Raw genomic sequence first — 14,023 nt, 5'->3', positions numbered from 1 at the left:
TCCAGAGATGACCTTTACTCCACCATCCCCCAGATGCCATCTTATGAAAGAAAACAGGAAGAGGCTTTCAAAAGCTGGCATTCATTCCAAAGAGGCCATATGAAGCCTGAGACAGGCTCAATAAGAGAATTTTTCTTTGATTGGCAAGTTTAAGGCCATCCACCTCTTCCCACACCCTCCCAAAGCCAGATGGGGCTCATGAGGGATTTTAAATTAATGATATAAAATGAAGATACTGCAACTTCATTTGCACGGTCTGAGTTTTAACGTGTGGGAAGTGGGAAAAGAGAAGAACATTGATAGGGTAAGGTCTGAAAGCCCACAGGGAACAGTCACAGTGGTTTGCTGGCTGACAATCACTCTGGGTTTTCTTAAATGCAGATCCCAGTGCTCCAATTTCAGACCTGCTAAATCAGAATCCCTCGGGGGAGGCCATGAACTCTGCATTTCAACAGCTCTCCTTGTGACTCCAATTTGGAAACCGCATGGAAGCACTGGTACAAGCATTCACCCTGGACAGGACTTCATTCTCTCCAAGACTGAGGGAAAAGACAAGGGCAGTGCCCATGGGCAACTGCAGCAACTGGAGAGGTGACTGCAGTAAGGAGGTGGGACAGAAAGTGGAGGTGGCTCATGTAAACTGGTCTCGACACACTTGCCAGTGAACAGCAGAGATAGGAAGTAGTCATGTGGGCTGCAAGAAACTTTAATTGTCCTGTTGTCTTTTAAAGTGGGAGTTACTGAGCCTGTGTAGGCTGTAGAAATGGGCAAGTGGTGATTGAGTATGCAAATCTGAGAAAGAGTAACTGGAAGAGTGCTGGAGAAGTCTTGCAGAACCAGCTAGGGCTCAGAGCGCATGGCTTAGCTCTGACAACTTTCCCTCAGCCACTGAGCTAAGGAGGTCAGGAGGAAATGGTGATAAAGAGAATCAGTTTTTTTTGGGGGGTGGGTGCGGGGGGGTCACCTAAGGGATGGTAAAGAGACATGCCACAGTGGGGCCTCTCGGAATCTGGAGGTTAAGATCACTTCCCTTGAAAATTTTAGCTCCCATTCCACATGTAGTAAAGACAAAATCACCAAAAGGGAAGGGAATTTCATGTTTTTTACCATACCTATTTTTCAGAAGTTTTGGTTTTTACAAAAATGTTTATATAAACATGTAGCTTTAAAAAAATACCCAAAGAGTATTAAGACATTTTCAGATATATAAAATGTATAGTAATACTTTTGATAATACATTTATAAGTTGGAAAATAGGAAAAGATAGATCCTGACCTAATGACTGCCTAAACAATTTATCAAAATATTACTGAGGAAATAATCACAAATATTTCAATATTATTAACTTGGCCTGTTTAATACTATGTGTATCCAATATACTCTCTATGCTCATTATATCTGAAGACTTGCCGCTAGCTGATGAATAAAATTAGTTGGTTCCATTGCACACTTTTATTTTAGGATACTTGCAACAGACAAGACAAAAAAGTTTGGTTTCAAATACATCAAAGTATATATTCACATTTATAGTACATAAAAAACATGCATGAAAAGGATGTCTAAAATTTTTAAATTTAATTTCAAACATCAAATTTTAAGTAGACTGACATAGATATTTTGTGTTGCTCAAATCAAGTGAAAATTACATGGCTTGCTGAATGGCTTAATGAATTTTAAAGATTTTTCTTAAGATTTGTGATAGCTTTCTCTAACTGAAGGTACTGTTTTAGAGGAGCTTTGAACATGTCCTGATGAATATACACAGATATCAAAAGTAAAAGCAGAAAAAATTACACCAGTGTTTTACTCTGGTTTTTGTAATACGGATAGGACTTTTTGTTATTGTTTTCATATTTTACAAAAATAATAGATATATTAGAAAGTAAAAAAAAAAAAAAAAAATTAAAAAATAGTCCTATTCACTGGTCTGCCAGTAAGAGACCACAAAATATTTTCATGTATTTACATGAATGTGATAATCAAAATAAGTTATGTGACCATGTGACCATTAAAGATGACTATGGGGAAGGAAAGCCCACTTAAACATGTATCCTGGGAGAAATATATTCAGTTCTCTGAAAAATGTGGTAAGTAAACACTGGACACACAGAAGGTGAAGGCTGAGGTCAACTCCACTTTCTAGGGCTGCCAAAGAGATGCTCACTTCCTAAATTCTTCCACAGAGTCAGACTCTTCAGACAATTTTTGATACATGTAATATAGAAACAGGACACAGATAACTGTGGTGTTTCCTTCTTTAAAATTTGTCAGTTACAACACACCATGATCGATCAGATTATTGCTAAAGCATCATTATTGGCAAAACTTCCCTAACACACTCCATGCTTCTAAAAATGACCAGCATGAAGCAGATACACAGTATCTCCACATTTAAAAAGTCCCAGAAAGGTTTTGGAAGTGGCATTAATGAATGTTCATTAAGAGAAAAGGTTTCTCTGAATCGAATGCTTCATTTTACCTCACTTATGAGGTAGACTCTTCTAGTTCTATACAAGCCAGACTCAGAGTTCAGAGGGTGTTCAAGCAGGTCATGTGATAATGGCCAGGAGCAACAGCAATGATGAACCTAGAGAGTAGACAAGAAAATACATTCCTTTGGTTTTAACTCATCTGCATGGTATATGTTAGAATAGACTTCTACTTAATGCTCCATGAATTAAAAACACTTCAACCAAATAGATCCCCTACTTGGGATCTCCTCGGCTTCTCTACATTTTCCTTTTTACTGGCCAAAAGCACAAATGCCAGACAACATAAATCTTGGGTATAGGGGGCTGATTGCATTTAGGGCTCCCATTCTTCCCCCATCCTTGAAACCTCCCCCTTTGCTATTTAACTTTGCAGTTCCTTTCTACTTTGTGCTGAGCCGAGTCACTTGCTTCTGGGGCATGCTGGTCAGCACAAGCATGCAGACTTGAAAGGGGCTTGTGGGATAGGGCTTGGCTGCTGTTGCCCTCTGCCACCTCCGTGAAAACATGCCTGGGCTAGCTAATGGGAGATGAGAGAAACATGGAAAAGGGCTGAGTGGCTCCAGTCTAGGCCAACTCCCCTTGTAAGACTCCCCGGGCATGACTAGAAGAACTGCCCAGAGCCGCCCAGCCTGAATCATTGCTCTCATAAACTAAATGAATGTTCACTGTTGCACATATGCATTACTTTGTGGCAACAGGTAATTGTTACAACAGGTTTTCATTTATTTGACATCTCCATCGAAATTTTCTGAGGGGAAGATCTGATAGTAAAGACCTTCACTGTTAGTATTTCCTGACATTCTGTAAACCACAGATTCAGTCATCTAATACTGAGCACCTACTGAGAGTGTGAAATGCTCTCTCAAGAGCTCTCATTTAATCCTCATAACCACCCTGAAAACTAACTTCCCCTTTTGGAGAATCTGAGGAAATGAGGAACTTGAGGCAGACTGATTAAATGATTTATCTAAAGTCACCATAAATTGGCAGAATCAGGGCCCAAATCGAAGACCTCCAATTCTGAGACTAGTTACATTTTCCATGACATCAGAAATAACTAAGGCTAAAAACTAGCAGAATGTCATTCTGTCCAGTCATTACAGAAAGAAAAAAAAAAACTGTTTAAAAAAGGCAATTGAGTTTTTATTCCATCATCCATAACTTTAGTATCTGACCACTCCAGGCCTGTTTTCTTCAAGCATTCCACCCTTAGCATTCTTGTTGCTTCAATGGCCTTTTAGATATTGCTATTCCCAGTTGAGAAACGCCCAACCAGAAACTAAATCATATAGACCCTGTACCATTTCCCAATTTCATCTTAAAGGATTTTATGTTCAATAGCCCCTCTCCAGCCAATCACTAATTATGTAAATTACAAAACTGAAGATTAATTGTTCCTCGGTGGCAATACCAATTCGAAAAAAGCACACCCACACAAATACAAATTAGAAATAGTGGATCCACAAAATATGAATTCGTTTTCAAAGGTGATCTTTTAAAGAATGTAATAAGCCAAATTTGTAGACATCTCTTTTGTGATTTCAGTTCTAAAAAAATATAGAAACAAATCAATTAAATATTCTAAGATACAGTAGTATTCTAGGGCTTTTTTTAATTGCAGATGGTTATAGGGGTAGACCGGAAAAGGGGGAAGCAGGACATAATAGAATGAAATTGACATTTTGGCAAATGAAAATCATACCACATGAGATGTTACATAGACGTGCTAGAAATTTTGAACTCCAAATTTAGGTTACTAAATCTAGCTTGGTTTTATTAAAATATTGATTTTATATTAATATTTAAGCCCCTAGATACTGAAATAAGACAGAAAAATAATGCTTTAGTTAAAAAGTAGTTAAAACTTTTAGAGTATAACATTTTGTCAGTGGTTGCCATTTTAGAATTTAAAAATCAAATTTCCCTTTGCTTTATACTTCCTTTATGCATGTAACTTACAGCAGAAAATTCCCCTTTAACAACTTAGAGCATAGTATAAAATACCACAGTGGTTTGCAGGCCACTAATTCTGTTACAGATGAAGAAATTCAATTATCTCTATAAAATTCAATTCCTTAGAAAATGTGTTTGTGATTGACTAAGTATGTTTTTAAAACGTGGTGATACCAAATGTTATTATTCAAGATCTTAATTTAAAAGTTGGAATGAAGTAGCTTGTGGTTCTTGGGTAAAACAAAGACACCAATATGTTTTTTTCAAGATAAAAATATTTTCAATAAAAAAGGCAATCTAGAATATTTTTATTCCAGATGTTAAGCTAGGCTTATTTAAATCTTCATTGTCTCACTGCAGCTCAAACATACTTAAAAACTGCAATCATTTAAAAGTGGGTCATTTGTATTAAAATCTTAATTCATATGGCATTTACATTTAAAATAGTATGCTCACATAGTTTAGAAATAAGATCTTTCATGAAAAAAACTTCAACTAAATGAGTGAATTCTAGTTTGAGTTCAAGAAAGGTGGTCTCAGTGGAGAACTGTTGTTGGGCAGTGGTTTAAGGCCTCTGATAATTGCTACTTCTCATCAGAAAAATCTACATATACACAACATTCTGCACAAAATTTCAGAGGATTCTCTAGATTAATAATCTCCAGCTGCGAGCAGATGTTAAGTTTTAAACATAAATACATATACATGTTTCCATCCCAACCCCGTCCCCTAAACCATCAACCCATCCTTGGTTGAGGTTATGGCTGGTATCGTTCTTTGCCCAGCTTGCTTGCTCAGCAGCACAATTTCACTGCAGATAGCTATCTATGGCTTCTACTTCCTAGAGTTCTAGGCCCTATTATTAGAATGTGGGCTTCACAGTAGCATCTACCAAGCTTGTGGTTGTCAGTTTTCTACTCACCAATCATAGCAGATCAGTAATGTCCAGCTTCCGTGCATATTCAGACTCACAAACAAGAGTTCTAAGACCTCATTTCAACTGGCTTCAAAAATCCTCTCCGTCTATTCCAATTCAATGTATCCTTGAACATCATGCTCAAACGTATTTTGTCCATCTTCTTCCCACACATATTTGAGAAGCACCTTCACTTTCCTCTGATCTTTCCTAAACTACTTGAAAAACTTTTTAAGCAACCTTATTATTACATACCATTAAGGTAGGTGCAGAGGCAGCTAACAAAACTACTGAAGATAGACTGTAAAATCTGTGGCAAATCCCTATCTCGAACTCCAGGTATTCTATAACGATTAAGGTCATGAAGCTTGGACTGGGCACAGTAACACATTCTGTTCTCTTGTAGCTTTCTAAAGAGTATGCTTTATTCAGTCTGTTGTTGGTTTGCCACTAAACTTGTTACCTGTGAGTCTGATGCAATCAATGTTCTTGACGCCTACTGACGTGGTCAATTTTAAGATTATGCCTTCCTATGTGCCAAATGGCATGACTGCTTTTTTACAAAATCACCATCAGTTTAATCAATTTAACAAATTGTTTCCATACCTATTCACTGTAGCAGATAGTAGTTTTGATGTATGCCTTTGACTTTTTATTCTGTATTCCTGTATTTTTGAACTTAATTTTCAGGTTGGGTTCATCTTGCATGTTTTGATGAAAAGGACAAAAGTCTGTTAAAAAAAACAACCTGGACAGCTACACAGTGCAAATATGTCGTTAAGTAGCAAATGAAGACTGTCTCTACTCTAGCTCTCAGACACATCTGGTGCAAAATGACTGTATTGCAGTACTTCAGTCTGATACTAATATGTCTGCTCCCCACACTTAGGGGCTTTTGATCTATTTTGAAGCAAGGGGGAAAAAAAGATTTGCCAAGTGGGGAGAAAGCCCAAACATACAACTTAATACTTCTCCCCTATTCTTCAGCCCCTTGAAGAATATGTGCCATTATGGACACCAGAGTTGTTACAAAAATCTCCCAATGCAGATAAAATGTCACTAGCAGGCTGCTGAAAGAAATGTTCCCAAGGTGAGGTGACAACGAAAAAGAATGCTAGTCATTCTGTCAACTGAAGTGATGTTGTTAGTACAATGTTGGAAGATTCCTTTTAGATTGCTTATCTAGTATGGTGTGGCAATTTAAGTAGAATTGTTTAAATAGGTTTTCTACCAATACAAAATTGTTGATGAAACCATGATAGTCCCTGGACTGTTTAATGCCAAGCAAAGTAGTGTATTTTAACTTTTGAGGTCCCTTTTGTTACATCCTAAAGCATGTCTGTTTAAAGAAAGCAGTCTGCTACCCAGATAAGTATTGATTCATCCAGAGAATTGAGCTCTTGCAAGGCACAAAGGAAGTCTGGTTGATCTAAAAAATTTTTTAAATATTTCATTATGATGATAGGACTAATTATGAGTACACTATGTCTTACTTAATATTTTTCAGTGGAATCTTTTATAAAACAGCACTTGCTTTTTTCCTAAGAGTACATTTCGAGAGTAAATGTGAATTTTACCTTCTAGTCTGTTTTTGTTTACAGCATAGATCATGTGTATTAGATTATTAATTTGGCACAGACGAGCTCTGAAATAAACTAAAATGCATAACTTACTAGCACTGTGGGGTGTGTGCTGTGTCTGGGAGGGGGTGGGAGGTTATTAAGCAGTGCAGATCTGTCTGCCAGGGAAGTGGAATTTTTATATAACACCAAATTTAAAAAAACGTACTCTTCATATCATACCTCCATTATGTGAAATATACACAATCTTTTTTTGTTTCCATATACATTAGGGCACAAACAGCAAATATAAAATACCCTCTAAAAGAAAAAGATCGGTTTAAATCAAAATCAATTAGAACAATTAAAAATAAGTCCCATAATAACATGGTAAACAACTCAAATGGCTTTTTTTTAATGCTAGGAAAAATGTTCACCTTTCAATGGTGAAAGTACTGTTAACACAGGTAGAGAGCAAACAAGGTAAAAAGTGAAAGCACAGAGACACACACATATATATATAAAAATTGACCAGAAATCACAGGACAGTTAAGCAATGTTTTCTTAAGTATGACTATTTTTTCTTTGTACTTTAAATAGACTAAAATATTTGGTGGGGGGAAATCAGTATTTCACAATTTTAAATTGAAAACCAGATGTAATAAAGCCTCAGGTCATGTTTATGTAAAAAGAAAAAAAAAAAAAGGAACCACATTGTACTTTTGACAATCATAGGATTAAAGCTTACAAAGAACACATCTACCATCTACATCACAGTGCACAGAGGATGCAGTTTTTGAGGACTACCACAGGGAAACAAGAACAGACTCTGCATCCATCATATTGCATTACAAAATTAATGCTGTATTAGAAAAATCTCACCTCCCATGGTCAGTGTTCCAGCTGGTAAGCACCTGAGGGTAGGCTATCAGAATCTGAGGACATTGCTCAGTCTGGATCAGGACATCCAGTTTGTTCACCTGCCACTGGCTGATGCACTTAATAATCTCAACACACCATTTACAAAGAATAAATATATAATATCACATTCTGGCTTCTTAAGCAGGATAGTCTGGGGAATGTAGTAGAGGAAAGAGCATCAAAGGCCATATTTTCCCTCAAGAGAGAAGAAATCCATAAAAGCACTCAATTTTCACTTACTGTGAAAAATGTAAATTTCAGATTACATTCAACTCTATAAAGACAGGACTTATACTTACATATACGCACAGGTTCTGAAAAACTTAGCTATGTACTTGACTCTTCTCTATTTCATTAAACCACCAGTTACCTTCCTTGGATCACTAGTGTTAGTCTCTCATCAGGTTGGTGCCAATGGCAACTGTTATAAATCTCACATTCCATCCACAGTAATAAGTGATTGGAGGACACATATCTAAGTATCAGAATGTTGAAAGCCACAGGGCAGCTGAATTTAATCACGACTATTACAAAGTTTAAAGGAGTGAGGGTAAATCACAAGAATACCTACGGTGATCAGCAACTCCTGGGGTACTTGCAACTTTCTTGGGTTTATCAATGGAAGTCCTGCATCCAGGGAACCCCTGGCACACCAGGGCAGCTGCTCATCCTAAAACCACCACTCACTCCTCCTTCGGTATCACTAGAGAAAAGATAAGCATTTTCAAGAGCATAAGGCTACCTATGTGGGCATCAGTATTTTTAGGATACTTGCCAATGGCTAGTTCTTAGGAAGTCCATAAATATCTTACTTAACAGTATGCATTTTAAGAATAGTTGGTAGTACTTAAGCAAATTTGTGAGCAGTGCATGTGCATAAGTTCATCCTTGAAACCTGTTTTCAGACAAGTCCTCTAAAGGTTCTTCTGTTTTTGTCCAGTTATACAGTATTTTACTATCTTTTTGAGATTTTAAGAGCTAAATGAATAACTTAGCATTATATGATTTTTCATATATATATTTTGGTGAAAACATTTATTGCCAACTATGTCCCACATTCTTGTTTCAAATATTGAAGAGACCAACTGGAAATATTTCTCTCAGACTACAAAGGCCCTGAATTATGTTACTTTTAACTGTGTTCCACCAGAAGGTCTGACCTTGGGAAAAGACGGCAAAAAAGAATATTCTCAGATATGACCATTTTTATTTTGCCTACAATGCTGTGATCTAGTTCAACAAGTGCAGAACTGCTTTCATCTTAATCTCTAAAGTTTTTCTTGTTTTGCCCTCTTGTATAAAAATGATTAGTGTCACAGCTTCACTATCACTAATAAAAAAGATACAAATAGTTACACCTTAAAAGGTCAGGGTCAAAAAAGCAAAAATGAAGCCTGAGGTATAGTTGGTCTAAGATATGACCAATTTGGGTTCTGTACTTTGCCAAGAAATAGGGTATAAAAAAAGATTTAATATCCATGCATGTTATTACCTACTTGCTACATATGTGGTAATTATTTCTCCCAATTTATTCTGTGTATATTAATTATATAAACCAACACATGACTACATTCTTAAAGCAGGTACATACATTCAGCAGAAAAAGACCCCATTCTTTCTCATCAATATTCGTTTTAACAATATTTCTTTGTTTTAACAATTCAAGAAAGTGAATAATGAAAGTGACAAACATATTTTCTTAGGGACTTATTCAGAAAAGGAAAATTCAATCTTTGGAAAAGAGACTTTAGCAAGATTTCTACTCCTCTAGACAAATGCTGAGAACCGACTCTATGCTACAGCATTGTAAAGGGTAGAACTTAATATAGAACTAGAAATGTGGCAAGTTATCTAGTGACTAACATTGTAAAATAGCCAAAAGCTTTAAAGCCACAGGGAGAAAGAAGAACAGTAGAGTGTGAAATGGAAAATGTTATTTTTATAATTCTAAAACTTTACTTGTGTCCTTACATCAATATATTATGGATTTCATTGCTCAGTAAATTATCATCTTTAAGAAATAGGAAGTAAATCCCTACCTCCAACCCAAAAGAACTGGAAATTTTGGAGAAGAGCTTTCTTTTTCCTTTTTTTTTTTGAGGGTAGGAGAACATCATTTTGGGGAAATTTTTTTGGAGAAAAATCTAAAAGTCCTTTGTGTAGAGTTAATAAATCCTTCTTACTCCCATCATCAGTGGCATTATTCTTCTAAGAGATCCTTACATCTCAACTAATGGTGAAATCTGGGGTCTTATGGACCTTATGGTAGCAAACCAAATGACAATGAAATTAACTTAGGTTAATATACTCTATCTAGTCATATTCTCTGTGAATCAGAGATGGCCCTAAAAAGTTTAGAAAGTCCATTTCTGTTGAGCGCAACGAAGAAAGTCAGGTCTACACTATCTTCACGTTACCCTTAAGTACAGGAGAATTTGACTTGGTAGTGGTACTTCCTGGGGTATCTTAAGCAGCAATTTGACACCAGGGGGAAAAGAATTAAGGGCAGGGGCAGGGAACCACAAATATTAAAAAGGAAGAGAAGAAAAAAGAGGAAAAAAAAAAAGAAAAAGAAAAAAGAAAAGAGTAAAGAGAAAAGAGGAAGTAAATCCAAAGCTAGTACCTTCCAGAGACCACTGCATGTATAATCATTTAATGAAGGGGTATATGGCAGAGCTTTATTTGATGTTAATGAATTACAGTTATGGTTCTTAATTGTCAAGCTACCTAAAAATGGCATATTAACTGAACTGCCAAATTAGGACTCTGGTGGAATAAAAAAATTACTCTGATGGTCTGTCCATGAAAGGAAAATGTCTGCAAATAAATTAAGAACTTTTCACTGAGATCTGGAATTTAAACAACGGAAGCGTTCAACACTGCTAAGTGTATGCAGATAAATGACCCCTATGGCTAAGGTTCTTCTGCATGTACTTGTATGTATATATAAATCCATAGATACACACTATATATTTCCTACTAAAAAGATTTAAGGCAGTTATGCTATATGTAAAGTTAGCTATAATATCCAAGGTAAAACAGTTCCTATTTAAGAAATTATGTGAACACATTAGACAAGAAATTCTTTTCATAAAGACTACCACAAGGCTATCTCTAGTATAGTTCAGATTTCCTGGTTGAGGCAACAAACATAGGAATTCCATGCCAAGAGATAATTTGTCCCTCAATCCCCAAACATAAAAAGTAGTCTGAACAGACAAAATATTCATGAAAACCTGGAAAGAAAGATATAATAGGAACGCAACAGGATGATTCTGATGACTTCCAGAAGCCACACACTGTCATCATTACTCCTGATTGTACTAAATACAACAATCCAATATGCTCCAAGGTAGAAACAGGGCTAGAATTGTAGGCTGCGACTGCCATAATAATTCATAATTCTAAACATAAAACAGAATCTGATGATTTATGCTATTTGCTAGTCACAAAGATGTTTAACTGGACTTTCTCCTTTTAAGTGACTGACCAATCTGAACATCAATATTCATGGTGAAGAAGTTAGGACCCTGGGTATGAACAGCACCATCCTGTTTGGTCTTTAGTAAAATACAAGAGAGAGAGAAACATTCCGCTATATGTAGATAAAACATGGTTGGCAAGGAGGAGGGAAACCAGCAAAACCACTAGGGACATATGTTGACAAGAGAAGGAGAGGAAGAACAAAATTCAGCCAATGAAGATGAAGGATTTCACAAAGTAAAACTCATGGAGGAAAGAAAATGCACCAATAATTTGTCACATCTAAACATCAATGTGTTAGATCAGAATAAAAGAAAATGTCATGTGTTGCTTATGTCCACAGACTACTTAGTTATCTAAAGAGATACTGAGGGGGTGGTCTGGAGGGGGCAAAATGTGAAACTGGGATGTTAAACTATGAAAGCAAAGACTGCACGTAAGAAATTTTAAGTACAGTGAAGACTGTCTTGTTTTACCTTATATCTCACCATCAACCAGACCAAGCGGGTGCCTGTTACTGAATAAAGGCTCCAAGTATTTAGCTATTAAAAAAAAAAAAAAAAGATTAAAAAAAAAAAAGGTCTTAAAGGTATATTTAGACAGCTTTTGGAAGAGGTAGAGAAATCAACTAGGTATATATACTTTTTATTTGATTTCAACTAGGTCAAGACCGGGCTGATTGTTTTTCACCTTTAAAGTTTTAGTCTTGATGAAACTGACAATAAAGGTACAAATAAAGTAAAATTAAAATAATTTTAACAAAGGAAAAAATCTGACAATGTTTAAAAGACAGATTGATCAAGCTAAACCAGATATGGTTTAAGGTAAAAATAAAAACTAGATATTCAACAATTTGCAAATATACACTTGGAATACAGAATAAGAGTACAGAACAAGAATATTCAGGTTTTAAGAAAAACTAGGCAGAAATCCTTCCAGTAAAGTGGTAAGTTCCAAAAGAGAAAGTAATCTTCACAATACTAAGCACAGCTTGAGGGTCAGGGCCAAATCTCAGTCATCTTTTTGTTACTCAATGTCTATCACAGTGGCTGGGTAAAGAATAGGCATTAATGAATGGTTACTGAATGACTGTGTATCATAATGCAGAATCAGTGTAATTCAAACATAGCCAGGAAAGTATCTTAAAGCAGGATGAGACAAGAACACAAGCAGTGTTATTCCAAAAGGTGGGCTGAAATCCAGTTGTTTTCTAATCTTAACCAGTAGTTATGACTTTTCAGACTTATTTTTAAAGCAATGAAACAAACAAAGTCTATGTATTACTCCAACGTAGAATAAAAATGAAGCTGCCACTGGTGAGATCAAAGTCAGTGGGGACATAACACCAGCCTCCTATTTCCTAAGCCAGCCCTAAGGTGTGTCTCTATGGAATCTACTGTGAAAGCCGCCATTCATCTTAATGTGATTGCATGGTCATTCAGTTCTCATGTTGTAAACTGAGGAAATTACCAGCACCGTGAAAGAGAAATTCTAAATAGTGTTGCTAATTTAAATAAAGACAAATTCAACAGAGAGGACATCTCATCACTTAGAAGAATGTAAACGATCTTATAAAAGGGGGAGAAAACGATCAACATAATTAGGCCACAGTAGACAAAAAAGAATGTAAAAACAGCATTAAAAAGCAAATAAGGAAAAAAGTCGCTGGTTGGAATTACTATTTGGACACTGCAGATGCTCTTTTGTTGAAATATTCCAAAAAATCTGAATTGTGGATAGCCCAGGAAACGGCTGTGTATTTCTACCTGAATGTGAAGAAAAACAAAGAAATACTTTTTGGGTTCATCATCTTCATAAGAAGAAACTCTGGGGAGGCACTGCTTAAAAACATTTTTATCACTAATGTAAAACAGGTTAATTTTGCCTCTCTGTTAACTACAGTAGTCCCCCACTTATCCACAGTTTCTCTTACTCCTGGTCTACCGTAGTACAGAAATTCCATAAATAAACAATTTTTTTTTAAAAAAAGCAAATGTATAACCATGACCACTGAACATAGTCACACAACTGTAGTCAGCACCATGAAGTAACTGCTCGACAGGTTAAACTGCTCAATACAACAGGTGTTTCCTAAGAGTTGAGTCCCAGCTTCATATTGTATGGAAGAACCCCACCATAACTGTAGAGCTGTAATCCACTACTGAAATGCTATTGTTGGCATTGCTTCACTTAACATATCAATGCAAGAATAACTCCCAGGACCTTCCACCACTTTAAAAGTTGTTCCCCAGAACTGTTCCCTAACATCACTACAAGTAAACACCTCCAACGGGCAGAGGCTCCACTGGTTTATCTCTAGCAGATCTGACAATGCTAATACCTGGGACATTTACTCAAATCATAACATGGATTGCAGAAGTAGTAATTAGTGGGCAGCAGGAAGTCTGGAAGCAAGCAGCCAGACACTGCGATGGTAAAAACTTGCCCAAGGCAGATTTAAAGAAAGGGTTGTTAAATTAAATAGTATTGACCTGGTGCAAATGACAAACTTTTTACAGCAAGGGCTTGAAGAAGAAGAAATATTACTGAGAATGACACATGAAACAGTTTATCACAAAATAAGGCCACCTTCAACTATTATAAATTGTAGAATCATTCTGATCCTCAAGATTGGATCTGTATAGAGGTTTCGTATAAAGCATTCAAACCTAATAATGAGTTTCCTTTAAAATGAGCCT

The 14,023-nt window shown here is 36.2% G+C and overlaps 1 long non-coding RNA gene across 1 annotated transcript; it reads right to left on the bottom strand.

Annotated features, from left to right (window-relative positions):
• Positions 1 to 1,433: 1,433 nt before the first annotated feature.
• Positions 1,434 to 14,017, bottom strand: LOC112469249. The gene is made up of 2 exons (XR_003042558.1): positions 5,968 to 14,017; positions 1,434 to 2,587 (listed from the first exon to the last, which is right to left on the bottom strand). It is a non-coding gene; the product is annotated as an uncharacterized LOC112469249 (long non-coding RNA).
• Between the last annotated feature and the right edge of the window lie 6 nt (positions 14,018 to 14,023).

The sequence above is a fragment of the Pteropus alecto genome, unplaced genomic scaffold (genome assembly GCF_000325575.1).
Source record: "Pteropus alecto unplaced genomic scaffold, ASM32557v1 scaffold146, whole genome shotgun sequence".
Lineage (NCBI taxonomy): Eukaryota > Metazoa > Chordata > Mammalia > Chiroptera > Pteropodidae > Pteropus > Pteropus alecto.
This window is presented reverse-complemented; position numbering and strand designations above follow the sequence as displayed.